This window comes from Benincasa hispida, chromosome 11 (genome assembly GCF_027475165.1).
Source record: "Benincasa hispida cultivar pf3 chromosome 11, pf3_genome.v1.1, whole genome shotgun sequence".
Lineage (NCBI taxonomy): Eukaryota > Viridiplantae > Streptophyta > Magnoliopsida > Cucurbitales > Cucurbitaceae > Benincasa > Benincasa hispida.
In genome coordinates this window covers 38,562,765-38,570,731 of record NC_143488.1, presented here as the reverse complement: position 1 = coordinate 38,570,731, position 7,967 = coordinate 38,562,765, and the positions used below count along the sequence as shown (strand labels likewise).

The 7,967-nt window shown below is 32.5% G+C and overlaps 1 pseudogene; it reads right to left on the bottom strand.

Moving 5' to 3' along the window:
• Positions 1-1,098: 1,098 nt before the first annotated feature.
• LOC150032625 (agamous-like MADS-box protein AGL62) lies at positions 1,099-2,192 on the bottom strand (annotated as a pseudogene).
• Between the last annotated feature and the right edge of the window lie 5,775 nt (positions 2,193-7,967).

The window sequence follows — 7,967 nt, the reverse complement described above, 5'->3', positions numbered from 1 at the left end:
ATAGATAAAAGTAACATTATAAACTTAATTTTAAAAAACTAAATAGTTATCACACCAAAATTTTAGTCAATCAATCATTTATAAAATTCTCACTATTATTCTACAAATTCTCTCTTTATCGTCTACATTTTTTTTAAGTAACAGAATCACAAGCAATCCGAATACTCATAATAATTCTCCATAACAACTGGAATAGAAAGTTCTTCCTCAAGTTATTCTTTCGTAAGTCAGATTGCATGAAAGATCAAAAAATCTAAGAAAGTTTTCAAGTCACCCCTAAAAAAAATTATGCAAATAAATAAATAACCAGATTCAGTAAGAAAATACAAATAAATAAATAACCTTATTTGTAACCAGATTCAGTGTGCTGTGGATGAATATGTATACATAAATTTGGGTCGGTGGTGTGTGGTACAAAATAAATGATTTGGTTGTCAAAGAGTTTTGACAAATTGATTAGAGTTAATAAAATGCTAGTTTTGGGATATCATACATGATTTCAATTTGCTTAATATAAATGACAATTAATGCTTTTTAAAATTTTTAAAAAGAGAAAAAAAAACTTCAAATTTAATGTTATAGTGCATACAAATTCGTGAGAAATAGAAAATTGCAAAGAAAAAAATATATTGAATTTTTCTTATACATATATAATTGATGAAGTTTTCTATAATTTTGTTAATTAAATTAGGAATAGTTGAGTGGTTGAATTTTAAGTTTGTGTCTAACAAATCGCTTATTAATTGAATAATTAGGAGTTACTAATAATGATTAAGATTAAGACGTTATAAGGATTAATGGGTTATTAAGTATTGAGATCTGGGAGTTAGGAAATCTCTTTTCACTTAATGCATGCAAAATAGAAAACCAAAATGCTACAAATATGCCAACCATTATCTAAACATTTTTACATTATTAATTTGTTTTGACATTTACAAAATATGAGAGAAAAAGTTCGGTTTATGATTGATCATATTTCTTTTGATATAATCATCAAACTGTATGAAAAATAATTTTAGTTTAACACTATGTAAACTGAGAAGACATAGATTTTAATTTAGCTTAATTAAGCTAAATTGAATTTCTTGTTCCTTAAGTTCAAAAGAAACCACATGGTCTATAGGAACCATAGGTATTGTAGAGAAGATGGGAGATGATGTTCTTCGGATCGACGACAAAAAGGCCAGCTTGTTGGTTAGAGTTTATCGGTGTCGGAGTTGGAGTTGGGAAGAACTGCGGCGGCAGATTGCCATTAGAAGTTTGAATCAAAATATGATCACAGCTTGTTGTGTGACATTCTTCTTTAACTCATCCAAGAATGCTTTGAGTTGTTCTAATTGATTCATTTCCATTTCTTCTATGGGAAGCTCCCACCAACATTGTGCCTATATATATAAAATATTAAATATGTGATTGTTTAGAATTTGTTTACTTATTGATTGTTTATAATTTATTCACTTATACTTCTAAATTCAATAGTAATTTAATAGGAATATTATAAGTTAGAACATTGCATAGATTTTGAGGTTAGAGTTGTTTTGTTTGATAAGGATTTCGATTTTTCAAAAATTATTCTTGTTTGCTTTAATTTTTTTTTCCAAGACCATTTTCACCATATTTAAAAATGAAAAAAAAAAAACTTTTGATATTTGATTTTGAAAATTAAGCTTACAAAGTTTACTTCTATACTTGGATTTTTTTCTTTTGTTACCTATTTTTTACTAATGTTTTGAAAAACTTCTCATTTATTTCTTTTTAAAATTTATTAAAGATTGAAATGATTCTTTGAAAATATTGAAACCGTTATAGACAAATTAGGAGAAAACGAAAACAAATTTCAAAGATCAAATAGTTATCAAATGAGGTTTAAAAACTTTTGAATTTTGAAAACGATTTAGTTTTAAAACAAACAAATAAAACACAAAATAGTTATCAAATGGAGATTCCATAATAACTGATTTGCCTTCCGTAGTTTGATCAAAACTTCATCATGCTTCCACTCCATTTCTACTCGGTTCAACACTTGAGTAAGTTGTGCATTCAATTCTCAAACATTGATATTCCGGTGAGCTTCAATTAGCTGCAGCATACCAGAGTTCGGTGGAGGATTTCGTGTCACAAATCTCTCGATGAGGGCTTTCATTTGGCATCTTCACCATCTCCACCTTTTGTCTTCCTCTACTCTTTCTCATGATCTTTGGAAAATTATTAAAGAGAAAGTGAAGAGAAGGGAGAAAAAATGGTGTGAAAAATGTAAAAAAGAAAGATGTTGTTTGTTTTAGAATGATGAGTGTGTTGTGGGTGAATATATTTATACAAGAATTTGGGTATGTGGTGCGTTGTACAAAATAAATAATTTGGTTGTCAAAGAGTTATGACAAATTAATTGGTGTTAATAAAATGCTTGGTTTGGGATGACAACTAATGTTTTTCTAAAATTCTTAATAAGAAAAAGAAAACATTCAAACCTAATGTTATGGTGGATACAACTTCGTGAAGAATAGAAAATTGGAAAGAAAATAATGAAATATTGAGTTTATCTTATACATATATAATAGAATTTTGTTTGTTAAATTAGAAATAGTTGAGTGGTTGAATTTTAAGTTTGTGTCCATATATAATCTTTGGATTTAACTGTTATAAGTAGGGATGGAAACGGTTCGATCAAACCGAACTGAACCAAAATTTATAATATGAAACTGAACGGAACCGAACCGAACTGAACCACATATATAGGATTTGGTTTGGTTTTAAATTCTATGTCGGTTTTGTTAAAAAATCCATGTTATATTTTTTTCAATTAGAAAACGGTTCGTTTCGATTCGATTTTAAATTTGGTTTTGTTCTTTCAATTGAAAACAATTAGCCCTAGAAACATAACCTTTAGCTACTTAAAATTTAATCTTATTTCATCGTTGTGAACAAACATAAAGCATGGGATCCGTTGTCGATAAATATATTTTAAACATGTAATGCAACATAACAATAACATAATTATGCAACATATTAAGGATACACTACCATGAAACACTTAAAGAGAGAGTGAGATAAACTTCTTACCTTGACTGCGATCCTAGTTATTCCTTATTATTCATTATGGTTAAATCAGTAAAGCTTTCCCTCTTGAACCAGAAGGAAATTTGGGCAGCACTTCCCTCGCGTTTCCTCCTTCTAACTAAGAGAATTACTTCACCCTTTCCACACGATTTTTACTACTGAGTTTTGTTTGAGAATGAGTTTAACTTCCAGCCCAAAGCCTCATATTTATAGCCGTTTCCAGCTCTTCTCTGTATGACAACTCATCCTACAAACGGTTTCTTTAAAATTACTTAGGTTTAAGAATTTCTCTTAATATGACACCTAATTTTGGCTAACGTTTGCCCTATTATTTAATTTTAGGGTTCTCCATGTATAATCTATAAGATCGTGGCAAAATTCAACGCATAATCCACGCTTCTATCCAAATCTCACTCTCTCTATTCTCAGAATCTCGCTCTCTCCAGCTTTCTCGCTGGTTTGGCTCTCGTGGCTCTCACTCTCTTCAGCTTTCTCGCTGGTTTTACTCTCGTGGCTCTCGCTTTCTCCCACTTTCTCACTGAGAATCTCGCTCTCTCCACTCTCGCTCTCCCCAATTTTCTCTCCAATCTCGCCAGTGTGGCTTTCTCCTTCTTTCTCTCCATCTTTTCTCTCTCCCAATTTTCTCTCCAATATTTCTCTCAAATCTCGCTCTCTCCAGGTTTCTTTCGCTGAGAATATCGCTCACTCTAATTTTCTCTCCAATATTTCTCTCCAATCTCGCTCTCTCCAGGTTTCTCTCACTGAGAATCTCGCTCTCTCCAATTTTCTCTCCAATATTTCTCTCCAATCTCCCCCTCTCCAGGTTTTTCTCGCTGAGAATCTCGCTCTCTCCAACTTCCTCTCTCTGATTCTGCCCCCTTATTCATTATTTCTAGATAATTAGTTGTCACACCCCGCCCCAAACCACCTTCTTAGTCTAGAGAAGGGCGTGAGTGCAACAGTTACCAACCCTTAGGCTGACATTTACTGCCTAAAAACTCTTACGGAATAACTCTGATACCAATTATAATTCATGGTCAACGGGAGGTCTTTAGGCCCACAATTTATTAACTTAGAAACATAATATGTATAGAGTCATTACAACACTAGATTTACAAGTCCCAAAACCCACAAAACCCTAGTCCCTATATGAACAATAATAACATGTGTACAATATTAATAGTAACCACCTAGCAAACGGTTACAAGTCTTTTGGTCCTTTAGTGGCAGAGAAGACATAGAGCTATCTTCAGAGGATTTGACCGCTACCTGGGGGGGAAAAACAAAACATTTGAAAACGGGGTGAACTTATGCCCAGTGACTGACCGAGAAAACATAGTAAATTCTCATGCATAATTTCAGAAGATAGTTTTATCTGAAATATAATTTAATGCTGCATACACAATTTATCCAAGCGTAATGTATATAAAACTGTTTTAAACATAAAATAGTAAAATCATTTCTCAAATTAAAGTACTGTATAACTGGTAAAATAATCTCAACACTAACTAATAGTCCAGAGAGAACCTTTTGCTCAATCTCTGACTTTATTCACCTGTGCCCACATTAGGTACTACTGCTCAGATACCTTCTCCTTGTACTTCAGTATCGAGCTGCTAGGATACCTTCTCCAACGTATTTCAGTATTCCGTTGGCTTGGTACCTTCTCAAACATACTTCAGTACCAATAGATACCTTCTCCTTGTACTTCAGTATCTAGTTGGGTGGATGCCTTCTCCTTGTACTTCGGTATCGCATTTTACCAAAACTATTTATAAACAACTTTTCTCTTTAAAGCATGTACAGTATACACACATATACAACATGGCTTTAAAGATGGTAACGCATGCCGGATAAAATCAATACATCATAGTTTTTCAACAATATGCATGCGTTCAAATCACAATTCAAACTTGCTTAGAAACCACTTTATAAAACTAGTGGGCATGAGAATATTTTCGCAAACATGCTTTCTGTAAAACGTTTGTAATCAAACCAGTTTAAAACGTTTTAGTTCGAAAACATTTTAGCCACTCACCTCGAATTCTTAGGAACTTTTCACTCTAGTAGCTCCTCGGGTCCCTTTTTCATCCCTAGAATCCAGATTCACCTTACAACTTAGATTACTCATAGTTCTGAACATTATTTTGAAATACTTCCTTCTACAAACTTGTTCTAAAATGTCTTAGGAATCTTACTCTAAACTTTCAGCTCAACATTTCTCGTAGTTTGGCCGGAATCGCAAAATATTCAAGACTGGCCCAGAAAGATCCGACAGTCTGACCCTTCTGTATTCTTCTCAATCTCCAGCCCAGTTCCTTTGAGCTTTTTCCTCTGGCAGCCCTACTCTGAAAACTAGACTTCCAGGGCTTTCAGATGACTTTGGAATCTCTCCAAACGCACGAGTAGATTGGAAGATCTCCTTGTCCAAAGTTGACACATTCCTCTGAACCCTCACTGCCCTCTACTTTCTCTACGAAATTTATGATTTTTGTGTGATTTGAAAATGAAATCCCTACTCCCTATTTATAGGCGTTCAAATTGCTCGTGGGATTGACAGCACCTACTTGGCTACATGACCAAATGTTTAATCCTCCCTTTATCAACGTAAGCTGACTTCACCTTGATTCAATGTGTTCTTCCCAAACGCATCCAACACAATTTCTTAGCGTTTAAGAATTTCTCTTAATCGGACACCTAGATTTTAATTGACGTAACCCTTACATCTTCAAGCTTTGTTTGTATTCAAATTAGGGTTTTTAAATGCATAATCCACCCCAACGCGTCCAAATACATCGCCCAGAAGCTTGCTCGACCGTTCAATGCATAGGCGAGGCGTGGGCGTGACGTTCGAATCGGACAAAGCAAGGCTAACGCATAGGCGCTCTCGCTCTTTCCGCTCTTGGCAGTATCGCTCCTTCCACTCTCGCCCGTGTCGCTCTCTCCAACTTTCTCGCTCTTCTTGCTCTCTCCACTCTCGCTCTCTCCACTCTCGCTCTCTCCAGCAATCTCGCTGGTCTTGCTCTCTCCAATCTCGCTCTCTCCACTCTCGCTCTCTCTAGCTTTCTCGGTGGTCTCGCTCTCAACGATCTCGCTGGTCTCGCTCTCAACGATCTCGCTGATCGCACTCTCAACCATCTCGCTCTTAGCTACTGCGAATTGTTTGTCTCCGTGCAACTTCTACACGTTTGTGCCACTAGTCACTTGCCTTCCAGTGCTTTGTGCACAGCACGCATTTCACATAAATTTTCCATACCTAGCCAATTTTTCCCAAATTTCCCAAACTCAATGTCCATGTTTTTCTTTTCAAATCCCTATTCCTTCTTCACCATTTCACACTAACTTTCTCATCAACCTACTTATTATACAAATTTCATTACAATTTCACCAATTAAAACTCAACTTATTTATACAAATTTAAATAGGGACACACAATTAAGTGGAAAATTAAGACAATTTAAATAAGAAAACACACTTAAGTGTAAAATTGAAGGAGATGCTTCATTAAGGTGAGTGATCTAGTTTAGTTTTGTTTACATTCTTAACTTTCTTGGTATGAGGTTGAATTTTCTATAATCTTTCACGTAGTTGCTTGAATTTCTGTAATAAATTCTTACTGAAATTAATTCCTGAATGTGAAATAATTTCTATACATTGGATTTAAGAATTTTTGGCCAACTTTCTTTTATTCAATGATTGCTAGAAATAATAGCATGTCTATATGCTTAATTTCTTAGGGCAACCACAACTAAAAAATGCAAATGTGTGAATTTGGATTATTGGAAATTAATCTTGTTCACAATTATGCATGATTATTTAAAGATTTTTTTTCAACATAATAAGTTCTTGACCTATTCAACGATTTTTTTTTAAAAAAAAAAAAAAAAAATTTCATGAATCTACTAAACACTAAATTGAAATTTTAGTCTTTATTAGACATAAGATTTAATTTTGTATCTAATATTTCATTTAAAATTTAATATTTCATCCGTAGTGATTTTAATTTTATTTTTATGTTTATTTTCTCCTAAAATTTCATACTATGGTGCTCATATTTCTTGAAGAAACACTTGAACTCTTAGTCAAATTATAAAAAAAAACCATATTTTGTAAACTTTTTTTTTTTTTAATATGACATGATTTTCCAAAACATTAGTGGATAATAAAAAACAAAATTATAGACATGTGTGGTTTAGGTTTGATAATTGATTACTTAGATTTTCGTTGAGATTTTAAAAATTTAAAACAGTAAATCCTTTATTAATTAAATAATTAGAAGTTACTAATAATCATTGAGATTAAGAAATTAAATGTTACAATGGATCATTAAGTATTGAGATTTGGGAGTTAGGAAATTTGGTTTCCTTAATGCATGAAAAATAGAAAACCGATATGCCATAAATATGCCAACAATTGTTTTTACATTATTAATCTGTTTTGACATTTACGGTATAACTCCTAATTTTTTTTTTTTTTATAAAGTATAATAATTCTAAAATAAAAATTGGTTCATTCTACTCATTAGAGAAAGGGAAACTTTGATAAACCAATTTGACTCTAACACTTATCCTGATAGCATCAATATAATTTTGACTCTAAACTTTCACTTTCATCATATTTTTACATTCTTGTTTTGTTAAAATTAGTGGATAAACTGGTAACAACTCATCTAAGTTTAGAATATAGTTTGATAAAATTAAAAGTTATAAAGAAAACTAAACTTTGAAATTGATTTAGTTTTTTCTTATTTTTAGATCATGTAATGAAAGGAAGGATTAGGTACTACTGTACTAGATTTTTTCTACCGACATATAGTATATGTGTGTTCAAATCGAAATCAGCAGTCAAATTTTGTTCATTAAACAAAACTATATGAAACAAAATAATTAAGATTTGTATTAAACTAACCA